The sequence below is a fragment of the Vanellus vanellus genome (assembly GCF_965231255.1).
Source record: "Vanellus vanellus genome assembly, chromosome: 2".
Classification (NCBI taxonomy): domain Eukaryota; kingdom Metazoa; phylum Chordata; class Aves; order Charadriiformes; family Charadriidae; genus Vanellus; species Vanellus vanellus.
In genome coordinates, this window is record NC_138906.1 from 889,675 (window position 1) to 902,067 (window position 12,393).

A 12,393-nucleotide genomic window follows, 5' to 3' on the forward strand; every position below is an offset into this window, starting at 1 on the left:
TGATTTCTGAAGAGTTACAGGAATTCACCTGTGTGGAGGATAGAAGTGCAGCTCGTATTATACATTTCCTTTCTTCCTTCCTTCTAGTCAGGAACAAGTTATTCTGTTCTTCAGATGTAAGCCAAGCTGTGAAATGCTCTCTTCCATCCTGCTTCTTCCAATGCCAATGATAAAAATTCAACCGGCTTCAGCTGAAGCAAGAGAGGATCTAAGGAAACCAGGAAGCCCAGTTCTCCATGTACTGAGAAGCTATGCACAATAGGGTAAAAAACCATAATAGCTGAAGATGTGCAAGGAGCATGCCACGTATCACAAAGAAGAAGCTGTAGCTGGGGATGAGACAAGCAGAAGAATCTGTGCTCGGTGAGCGATGTGCCTGGAAGAACAGCGATGGGAGGCAGCTGCCCCGACTGCGATGCTACGTGCTGTAGAAACAGATTTACTTTGTTTCCGTGGAAGGAAAAAATCACGGCTTTTGGGCTGATGGTAGCCCACCTCCCAGGGCTGCCAAATTCAGGTTTTGTAAAGTATGAAGCCCCTTGTGCAATGAAATATGGATGTTTGGATTACGGTGGATGCTTGCCTGCTGCAACCATATATAGTTTATAATGGACACACCTATGGCATTAAAGCGTTGCTGCCCGCTCTGGTTTATGATAGGTGTGCCTGGCTGGGACTAGGGCGAGTTATCAAAGCTGTTGCTTGACAGAGTGAAGCCTGGACACCTCTGTCTCCTTAAAACACCAAGAGTTTGCTCCTGTGTGATTGACTGTGCATTAAAGTTTAGGCTTTGGACTCAAGTTTTTCTTCTGGGGCATAAATTCAGGGCTCGGTGAACAACCAGAAGTTCTTTTCGAAGCCCAAAGCAGGTCAGCCTGGTGGTCTGACATGGTCCCTAACATGGCACCGATGTAACCCACAACTTTTTATTGTATTACTATGTCTTCTCCACAGACACAGGAATTACTGTCCCGCACTAGAACCAGGGTCTATGCTGCCTCAGAGATCCCCTAGCAGAAAGGCTCCAGAGGAGAAGAGAGGTGGATTTATGAAGAAGAGAGAGACGTCTTTAAGCCTATGACGATCTGAAGCCCAGGGTAGGCTGGGACAGCCCTGAAATTCAAACCGTTGCCCGATCCTCCCAAAGCAAGCCATTAGGACGCTATTTTATCTTGGAGCTTAAAAATAGCACACGGTACCAGCAGTTGTTATATATATGCCTTTCATCAGGACATGGGATTTCCCCCCCCATCTTCCCCTTATGAGCTCTGGCACTGGAAACGTACCCACACTCTCAGGTTTGGGAGGAGCAGGGTGGGCAGAAGCTGCAACCTTAGTTCTACATGGATGGGGTGTGCCCCCTTCCACAGCCTCATGAAGAGGGTGTTTCCTCCCTCAAGTGACCAGACAAAAGAGACACACCTATTTTTGTTTTAATTTAGTCACCACACTTTGATTTTCTTATCTAGCAGGCCAACATGTTGCATACTTTTATGAGATTTAGTAGCTCTGCAGCTCCCTCCGGTCAGATGAGTGACACATACACCCCTTGGGCACATGCAGGAACCTTTGCTGTCAACAGGCAGGGGATGATCTCCCTTCCTCATGGATTAACTCCCATCGTAGGTTGGAATGGTTTAAATCACGAAGAATGAGGCTGAATATTCCTCCTGCGTGGTTGTTGTCACTGTACCAATACTGGATGGTCTTACCTTTCTCTTGTCTGAGCAAGTTTCAGCCACATGCACTGCATGGGTTCACTAAGGGCAAATCGTGCCTGACAAATCCGGTGGCCTTCTATGATGGGGTTACGGTCTTGGTGGACAAGGGAAAAGCAACTGACTTCGCCTATCTGGACTTGTGTAAAGAATTTGACACTGTCTCACACAATGGTCTTGTCTCTTAAAACAAAGAGACGTGGATTTGACAGATGGCCGCTCACTGGATAACAAATTGTCTGTATGGCTGCACTCAAAGAGTTGCAGTCAATGTCTTGATCTCTGGGTAGAGACCAGTGATGAGTGGGGTCCCTCAGGGGTCCATATTGGGACCAGTAACATGGGGACATGGACAGTGTGATTGAGCTGATGACACCAAGCTGAGCGGTGTGGTTGACATGCCTGAGGGATGAGATGCAATCCAGAGGGACCTGGACAGGCTGGAGAGGTGGGCACGTGAGAGTCTCATGGGGTTCAACAAGGCCAAGTGCAGGGTCCTGCACCTGGGTTGGGGCAATCCCAAACATGGATACAGGCTGAGCCATAAGTGGATTGAGAGCAGCCCTGCTGAGAACTTGTGGGCACTGGGGGGTGACAAGGTGGCCATGAGCCGGCAGTGTGCGCTGGCAGCCCAGCGAGCTCCCGGCACCCCGGGCTGCATCCCCCGCAGCGTGGCCAGCAGGGCGAGGGGGGGATTATGCCCCTCTGCTGCGCTTTGCTCTGCTCTGGGGAGACCCCCCCGCAGTGCTGCCTCCAGCTCGGGGGCCTCAGCGCAGGAGAGACATGGAGCTGGTGGAGCGGGGCCAGAGGGGGCCCTGGAGATGCTGGGAGGGCTGGAGCCCCTCTGCTGGGAGGACAGGCTGGGAGAGGTGGGGGGGTTCAGCCTGGAGAAGAGGAGGCTCCGGAGAGACCAGTGCCTAAAGGGGCTCCAGGAGAGCTGGGGGGGGACTCTGGGTCAGGGAGGGGAGCGATGGGACGAGGGGGAACGGTTTTACACTGAAAGAGGGGAGATTGAGATGAGATCTGAGGAAGAAATTCTTTCCTGTGCGGGTGGTGAGCTCCTGGCGCAGGGTGCCCCGAGAAGCTGTGGCTGCCCCATCCCTGGAGGTGTTCAAGGCCAGGTTGGACGGGGCTTGGAGCAACCTGGGCTGGTGGGGGGTATCCCTGCCCAGGGCAGGGGGTGGGACTAGATGAGTTTTAAGGTCCCTTCCCACCCAAACCATTCTTATGATTCTACAACTATGCCTGCTGTAAACAGCATGTTCTTTCATCCCTTACCATCCTACTATCTACATTTCATCCCTATATATTGTTCTCCTGTCCTTCTTCTGTCCTCCTGCATGCAAGGAGGGTTGTGTTTCCAGACCAGAAGGGCCATGGTGGAATGTAAGCAGAAGCACCAGTTGTTCAGCCACCTGGAAAGGTGGGTGAACTCTCCATCTGTCCCTGGACACTATATTTTACTGCAAACCTCCTTTCAGCTTCTTCACCACATCAAGTCCTCCTGTCCAACACAGGCATGCACGTGCTCTCAGAAGGACATCCTCTCCCCTGCCAAATGTAGTCCTTTCTTACCTCACCCTCTCCCTCCCCAACCCATGGGATTTCCTTCATCAACCTGTCAGCCACCATCCACCCTCAAACTTCTCTGTCTCTGTGAACAACCATTTTGGTCCCCAAAGGTGAGATGACAAAGCTTTGCTGCCAGGAACCAAAATGTGCCACTTGTCCTTCGTCACTGTGTGTCAGCGCTGTACACATGCTAATGCCGGTGGCTGCTCTCCCCTCCCTGGGGACGGATCTGCTCTTACCACCCCCCAGAGACTGCACCAACTCCAAAGCACTGCTGCAAAGACACCCTCCACCCCCGCCAGCACCACCCCCCACCCCCAGCCGAGCTCAGGTCTGACAGCCCCATGTTCCCTCAGCCCCCCATGGTCCCTCACCGTATCCCCCTGGGCCCTTCCCCATCACCTCCAAGTGCCCTTGCCACCATCTCCCTTCACCGCTTCCCCTCAGCTTCTTTCCCTGCCTAACCACATCTTCTCAGCCCCCTCTCCACTTCCCCTCAGCCATATTCTCTTGGCCCTCTGTCCCCTCAGCCATGTCCCCTCAGCCACCTCTCCTCAGCCATGTTCCTCCAGGCACCTATCCCCCCCAGCCATGTCCCCGAAGCCTCCTGTCTCCTCAGCCATGTCCCCTCAGTCCTCTCTCTCCTCAGCCATGTCCCCCCAGGCTCCCATCCCCCTCAGCCATGTCCCCTCAGCCCCCTCCCTCCTCAGCCATGTCACCTCAACTTCCCCTCTCTTCAACCATGTCCTGTCTCCCTCACCCCAAACTCCCCCACCTCCTCCCCTCACCCACCTCCCCTCTCTGACCCCCTTCTCGGCCCTTCCCCTCACCCCCCCCGCCCCTCAACCGTGCCCCTTCCCCTCGCAGCCCCCCCTCACGCCGTTCCCCACAGCCCCACTCCCCTCAGCCCGGTCCCGCCCCGCCCCACCCAGCGCCATGGCCCCCTCCGCGCCGCACCCTACCCCACTGCCCTGTCACCGCAGCGCCGCCTCAGCCCCGCCCGCCGCCCGGCCCGCCCCTGCGCCGCCCGCGCTCGCAGCGATTGGCGGGCGGCGGGCGCGGCGCGGCGCCATTGGCCGAGCGGCCGAGGGCCCGCCCGCGGCGCTAGCAGGGTAGTGCGCTCGGCGTGAGGCCAGCGGTGGCTCCGTTCCCTCCTTCTCCCCCGGCCGGGCCCGCAGGGGAGAGCGGCACTTACTAGGCGGCTCCGTCCCGGCGGCAGCCTCTCCCCGCGCCCCCCTCCGCCTCTGGTATGGGCCACCGGGGAAGGGGGGCTGCGGGTGGGGAGAAGGGCGCGGGGATAACCCCGCGGGGAGCGGGCGCGGCGCCCTCTGAGGCGATGGGGGGGCGGGCCGGGCCGGGCCGGGCGCGGGGGGCTCCGGCCTCGCCCTTGTGGGGATGGCGGGCGGCCTGAGGGGGCGCGGGGGGCCGAGCGGGCCGGCAGCGCTGCCGGGTCTTTTGTGAGGGGTGCGGAGGGTGAGGGGGGCGGCGGGCGGGCGGGTGGGGCTGCGGCGCGGTGGGTGACAGGGGAGCGGCGGGGCCGGGGGGGGGAAGGGCCCGGAGCATCAGGAGAGCATCTGCCTGGAGGAGTTTGCGCCTGGGTCATCCCGGAGGAAGGGGGAGCTGCCGGGGAGCGCCCTTGTTGCATTGGGGGGGGAGTGTGGGAAGAGGCTGTGGTGATCCTGGGGAGGGCTGCTGCTTGTGCTTTATGGTAAAGAGAGCTCTCTGAGAGCTGCCCCCCCCCAAACGCGTAGGAAGCGCGGGTTTTGTTGGTCAAGGGCAACGCTGTGAATCGTCACTTCTCGTTGGGACCTCTCGAAACTTTGTGTAAGGTGGTCCCCGTCCCGTCCCACACCCCCCCCCCCCATCCTTCCCCGCTATCCTTCTGTTCGGCCGGTCTCCTTCCCCGCTTTATAAGGATCGTTGCACCAGGACATCTTCGTGCCGTAAGTCGGGAATCGCAGGAGGGATGGAGTATCTGCGGAGTCGCCGCTCGCTGTTCGGTGCCATGGGTGTGGCGCGCGGGGTGGATGCGGCACTCGAGGCCTATATGGCAGTGGTGCTCAGCCATCGGCAGAGTCCAGCAGCGGAGATAGGCCGGGCCCGCTGTAAGGATGAAAACTTGTTTCAGGCAGAAGAGTCGTAATTTTAGGTATTAAACAAGCGTTTGCTACGGCATGATGTAAGATTGCTGCTGCTGAGTTTAAACTCGAGACAGTGAAGTTTTTTGGTTCTGAAGATGCTGCTCTGCTGCCAAAAGCTATTTCTAAGTGTATCTTGCTGTAGGTGGTATGCTTTGTTGCAAAAACTACTTCTCTGACAGGGATGTGTTAAATGCATGATCTGTGAACGTATTAAACCTGAATTTAGATGTTGGGTTTTGGTTTTGTTTGTTTTTTTAGGTTCTTCTTGATAATTCTTACTTGGTTGCTCCCTCTCTTATCTTTCCCCCCGATTCCTGTATGGATTTAACAAATAAACTTATTTATTTTAGCTTTTTTCAAAGTTTTTTTTTAAAGCTGGAATCCCATATTCAATGAACCATGTTCTTGCTGGCTTACTCTTTCAGCAGAGTATCTGAAAGGCTTCTTGAATAACATAATAGACATCTTAAGTACTTTCTCAGTGTTTCAATTTGTGGAATAGTGAGCCTTGCTTGATGCTTCCCTGTGCCCTCTTTACACGGGGCTCTGTGTGTGATGCTGCTGTAACTTTGTTTTGAAAAGTGAAAGGACAGGACTGTGCTGGAGTTTTACAACTGGAAAGTTTATTTCCTCTTTGCTAGGGCTTGATTATTCCATCTGGTAGTGTATGTTTTACTGGTATTATACATATAAGATGCTATTGTAGCTTGATTTACTTTTTCTTTATTTGTGAAAGAAAAATAAATCATAACTCACGAATATTCAACACAACAATACAATTGTGATAAAAGTGATGTTGGCTGGAAAGAGCTGCCTGTGTTAAAATTGCCTTTTTTTTTTTAATATGAGAACGAGTGACATTTCTGATTGCTCTTTCAGATGCATTTTGGAGGATTCATGGACTGCTTTTTTATTTTCAACTTTTATTTTGTTGCCCTCCTCACATTAGAAGAGAGATGGTTTTTTTCAGTTTTAAATAGGGCTTAACTGACTTGCTTTTGCAATAGCAGCAATATCCTGTGTCTTTTGTTTTCTTTGGTAATAATTACACGTTGATGACAAATAATAAGCTTGAATGCAGATTAGTTGATCTGTTTGTGAATGTGATTGTTGACTCTAAAACTGAAGGACGTGGATATTATTAAATCTGTATTATGTGTCTCTGCAGAAATGACATCAGGGAAATATTTAATAATACAAAGAAGTGCCAGTGGTTTGAAGATCACGGCCCTGCAAGTTCAGCTAGAGCGCAATGTTGCCATGGGTACAGTTTTGTGGGTCACCCCTTGTTTCCCCCGACTCCTCAGATGATATTAGGAGAGGATTAAGTCATTCTTGTCCTTAAAGAACAAATGGGAAGCCTGTTGGTAGTACGCTTATGCCAGCGGATACTCGTTGAAGCTTTAATATCTGACTTTATCAGATTGTTTCTTAAAAGCTAATGACTCTGTCAGTCAATTTACATGTTGCTGTCCAGTGATCCTCGGGCAGGCTCTGAGGAGTGTTGAACACCACGGCTCAGCTCTGGGAACTGCAGAACCTCACCCTGGCAGGATATCTAGAGATCTGTTTTAACAAGTTGCCTAATTTGTCTGTGGGAAACTTTGAAGGTTATGAATAGTGTGGTGTTGTGGGTAAAGGCATCACTTCAGCCCTTGCCCGTTGCTTTGTATGAGTTGGCTGTGGGCATCGTAGAGTGGAGCAAAGAGACCGGGAGGTGAATGATCACACGGCAGGCTCCCATAAACTGTTGAAACCAACTTGGACCTACTCTGGTATCTGTGTATGCCAAGCCTTACAGTACTGGTAAGTGTCCTTTAGAGATGGCAATGTTACTTCCGAAGTACTTGGGTTTAGAGTGCTCCTTTGTTTTCCTTCTGGGGACACTTCACAGTTAAATCTAGTTTTTAAATACCAAAGTATTGCTTAAACTGTTCTTTCTATCATGGTATTAAACACCCCCCCATACCTCCAACAAATAAGCACAAGGCAACCTGCTCAGTACAGTGAAAATAGAAATACAGTGCAAATAGAAGCACAGAAATACAGTGGAAATAGAAACAACTTGTGTGGTGTGTGTGTTTTTTTTTTTTTTTTTTTTTTTTTTAAGGGGCAGTAGGTAAGGCTGTGTGGAGGGTGAGATGTGACTTGATTTCCAGTCTTAAGCTCACTTTATGAAGTCTGATGAATACTCAGTTTAAACAAATGAATTACGTATTCTTTCTGGTGCTTGTAAAAGGGCTGATGCAGCCTTAATTTTAGCAAATGGAGCTATAATTATATTTGAGGTCCCAACCCCTGTAGTATTTTAGTGGTTACCTCTCTTCCCTAGAAATAAATGAATCTGAGCCATTAAATCAGATTTGAATTCCTGCAGAGTTCAGGTCTAGTTTGGACTGTTAGCACTGTTCTTGGTCTTTTGTATTGTTCTTAAGCTTACCTCATGTTTACTAAGCTCTTTTGAGATCTTCAGCTAATAACTCAGTACTTAAACTACATTTGTCTCTATGTACATAGCAGTGATATCAGAATTTGGAAGTCTGTACGTATGCCAAACTTATGACTAAGGGAAACCACTGGTCAGACGGGGTATAAGTCAAGATGAATTTGAGCTACTTGCAATTCAAATGAAAGTGATGGTTACTTAAAAGCCAAACAATGTATAACTATACCTTGTTTTGGTCCAGAAAAATCCCAAATAATTTATTTTGCTGTTCCAGACATAGATTGGAAGATAAAATTCCAGTCTCCTCTTCTGAGAATGAAGAGTTCAAGGCATGTTACTCATCATGTTGTTGCCAGTCTGGTTGTAGACAGCAAAATTATATTTTGTGTATGTGCTTCAGGAGTTTCAAAGGCAAGCTTGAAGAAGCTAATATTGCTCTGAAAGGCAGATAGTTATTTCCTGTAGCTTCGTGTTTACACTTCCTGTCCCAACTAAAATAGATCAATCTCTTGCTTAGCCAAATGTCTGTGTATATGGCTTCCTCTTGTCTTAACAGCACAGTCAAACTGATTTTCTTTGTGCTTTTTTCTTTTCCTCGAAGGCAAATTAAATTACAGTCACCTGTAGATCAGAGAAATGCAGGGGTCTGTGATTACAGGAGGCAGTATGGTGGCAGAACAGCTTGAGTCTTGAGCCTGAGCCATCATCACTGCCGTCATCTGCGACAGAGTTTGTCTCCCAGAAGAAAGGGTAGATGTACTTTGGATCAGGTTCTTGAGGAGGTGGCATAAAAGCTGGTTGAACAAAGTACAGCCTGTGTGAATAACGCGTGCAGGTAAGCTTGCACAGCGGGTAAACCTGTGTTTCCCTTGTGAATTTCTCCAGCCTCCTACAACTCGGAAGCCCATTTCATGATTTAGTATTTTGCACATGTAAAAGAATTTCTTGTGGGAAGAACAGGTCAGTGAAATCAGTTGCTGTCGATGTTATGCAGATTTTAACTTGGTAACAATGAGAGTAAAATACTTCTGGCTCATACTACTGTCTTATGTTGCTCTTGGGGAGACTTCTTGATAAAGTTTTTGAACTTTAAATGTTAGAAAATAATGAAGTTATTTAAAATTATTGGGAATTCTAACCCCAGAGAACTACGGACAGACATTAATGTGATGCTTAAGTAGTATTTAAGATCTAGCACTCTTAAAAAATACATCGGGATAGGGCTAAGCATTTGGATCTGTTCCCAAACAAGGTTAGTCTTAGACTCCTCTGAATAAGTTGTCATACAAGCCCATATTTTGTAAACGTTGGAATAATTGAGAACAAAATGCCTGCAGTTGTTGCTCTAGAAAACATGGGGAGATACTGTGTTAATGGGAAGTCTAAGTCTACTACCTAGATGAAAAAAGGATGTATATGGATGGATAAATGATAGTATATTCAGACTCTGTAATACACATTCTTCCCTTGAAATATCTGCTGGAAGGTGGGAGGATGGTGGGTTATTTATCTGGTGCTTTACACACATCCTCCCCTAGAAATGGGGAGGGAAGGGTCTGATTTCTTCCCCGCCTACCCAGCCTCCTCACTGTTGGAAAAGGCTGTTTCTTTTTGCTCTTTTAATCCTTGCCTGGCCTCGTAGGAATTTTCCTGAGAGGGTGGCAGCTGTTGAATTAGTACTTCTCTCAAGGACTAGCAAGATACTAACTTTGAGATAAAGCTAGCAATGTCCCTGTGATTTGGATAAAACTAGCAAAGAAAAATAAAAAAACAAAACCAACCCCCCCCAAACAGTTGTAGTTGCATTATTCAGGCACGTTTGTGTAATGCAATAGGCTCTGTATTAGCTTTCCCCTGCGAAGGTTAGATTTCCAGTCTCTTGGGGCAGTAACTTTTTTTTTGTAAAGAGACTTCAGCGTAGACAAACACAGGTCTGGAGTCTTTGTACCCTGCCCAAAATGATTGTGTTGGCATGGTGGAAGATTTGATATGTGGGTGGAAATAAGGTTAAGTGTTAGGTATATCCTTGCATGCTGGATGACGTGACGCGCATGGCGTAGCTGGAGATTAAAATGGGATGAGCAGTTCTCTCATGCTGCATTCTGGCTATCAAGCTACTCGTGTAGCTGCAGGAAGCTTCTCTGAGAAGTATGCAGTTAATCACATCCATTAGCATGATTAAAATCCTGATTAGCCTGTGTCACTCACTTCCATTCTCCACCTACACTTTTCCCCTTTTATGCAGAATATTTGCAAGTAGGAGCATAAGACAGACTGAGAGCAATGCAGGCTCAAACCCAAGGGATGATCACTGGGCTTTAATGTACCAAATAATTCTGGGCTTTATATTGTTATAGGAGGTAAGTTCCTCAAAAAGCCGTGCAGCTGCTGCCTGAACATAAAATCTTAAAAATCAGCCCTTCACAGATAGAGGATCCTCAGCAAGATTGTCAGGAATCCAGTTGAGCACAAAGTAGGCTCGTCTTGCTCGTCAGTCAAGTACTCATAGCTTGCTAGTGTTTCATATCTAGGGTGTACTAATGTTTTAATTTTAACGCCTCCATCCACATTTGACGATGATCTCTTCATGGTGGTTGGTGTGTTGGGTCGGTGCTGGCCGGGCCATTAGAGGCAAGGACTAAAATGGGCTGGTGAGGGAGTCATACGTGGATGTAATTCTATGGGAAGATGGCTAGTTTTAGGCTGAAATTAAAGCTAGGGAAACTGCTTGTAGATGGGCTGATTGTATTTGGCAAGGACTAATTGGAGGGTGTGTGGGGTTGTGCAAAAAGGGAGGTCATTTTGTAAATTCTGTTGTGCAAAACCTTTCCCTCTTTAAAACTTTACGTGTTGGGGGAGATACTGTACATACTGAAGTTAGATCTTTTTGAAAAAGCAAGCTTCTTTCTGAGCATTAGGTCATACACTTCCAACACGTTCCCGCCGGGGAGTGAGTCATTGTTCCTTTTGTAAAATTGCATTAGAGCTACATCATCCTGAAAAGCTGTTTTTCAGCTGAATTTAGGGTGTTGACACTTGCTTTAAACAAAGTAAAACTATGGGAGCGTTTATCAGATGAATTTCAAAGTATGTTTACATACTCTTGAGTTGCGACTCCCGAAGTGCTAGAATATGAGATCAATTCAGACTTGTTAGTGAAAACCCTTTGGTGCTGGGGACGCTGCTTTCTGGGTGTGCTGGGTTTCATTCCCCCCTGTCCACTGGGGTTTTGAACCCTCCGCTTGCAAACTGAGGATTGTAGCAAATTTGTACTTGTAGTTTAACTGATGTTTGAAATGCTTGAAATCCTCTGGAAGGGGCAGAAAAGCATACATGTCCTTTTCCTTGTTTTTATTTCCTTTTCTCCCCCCCCCCAGCAGCTCGTCACTTGTTTCTTGCACTAACTGTGGTATGTCTAGCTCTAGCTCTCTGCTGTAGATACTCTGCTCGTTTGTCCTTGTAGGACTGTGATACTGCAAGTTTGTTTTTGTATTATGGCTTTTTTTTTTTGATAACAAAACTGGTTTGAGGCTGCAGCCTTCTTTCACATTACATTTTTTTTTTTTTTTTTATCATGCTGTTATGCCATCATAACTATGTGCTGTAAAATCGGTTGGTGATCAGGTGGAATTTCAAGAACTATTTTCAGGACTCGCACCAATTCTATTAAAGGGGAAGTTAGAAACAACTAGTTGGAGAAGGGGATGCCCAGCATATATCAAACTAGCTTTCTGTTGGGGAGAAAGCGATGGAGAAGCACTGTCAGTGGCATGAATGAACAAACACAGTGCAAAGCATTAAGGCTTGAGGGTGGAAAATCCAACCCCAAACCGTACGTACCTTCGATTGAAGGCTTGAGCTGTCAGGCATGCCAGCATGTTAATGGAACTCTGAAAGTTGTGCTTCACTGACCATTTTCCTTTAATCCCCTCTGGGAAGTACCATGCATTTTCTAAGATTCCAGCTATTAGTAGTTTAAATTTGACTTTGCTTTGGGGACACTAAGAGGAAGAGGTCTGCCGTTGGGTAAAAGGCTGTTTATCATGGGTTAAGCTAAAGGTCCACCTGGTCTTGTAGGTGCTTTTGACAGTGACTAATGATGTCCGCTCAGGAAGTTCTTGCGTGCTCTGTTCCCAAGTATGGCTTGATGTATGCTTGAGCAGTCCTGTGAAACTATTAATGATGCGAGATCTGAAATGCTGTTAGAAATACAGATGCTGTTGCAAACAGCAGCTTATGGAAAGCATTTTTAAGCATAGCTGTTAGCACTGCTTGTAGCCGTTCTAAGTGCTTAATCTTGCCTGTAACGTGATTACTGTCTACACTAAGGTTCCCTTTCTGTTGGACTGAAATGGTGTTAACACCAAACACATGAATCTGGAACTTTTCTTTTTGTTGTTGCAGGTTGGTGTTGTGGTGTGTGTGGTGTGGTTTGTTTTTTTTTTTTTTCCCTTTGTTTCCTCATCCCTTTTCAGGCCTTTTCTTGTTTGTTTGTTTATTTTTTTAACCTTGAGTA

The 12,393-nt window shown here is 47.9% G+C and overlaps 1 protein-coding gene across 5 annotated transcripts in view; it reads left to right on the forward strand.

Annotated features, from left to right (window-relative positions):
- Window positions 1-4,437: 4,437 nt before the first annotated feature.
- The window catches only part of MAP4 (microtubule associated protein 4), a 179,542-nt gene continuing 171,586 nt past the window's right edge, over window positions 4,438-12,393 (forward strand). For all 5 annotated transcript variants that reach the window (XM_082499280.1, XM_082499281.1, XM_082499283.1 and 2 more), the window contains exon 1: window positions 4,438-4,537. The gene's annotated coding sequence lies outside the window, so the exon portion shown is untranslated. The remainder of the gene's footprint in view (window positions 4,538-12,393) is intronic.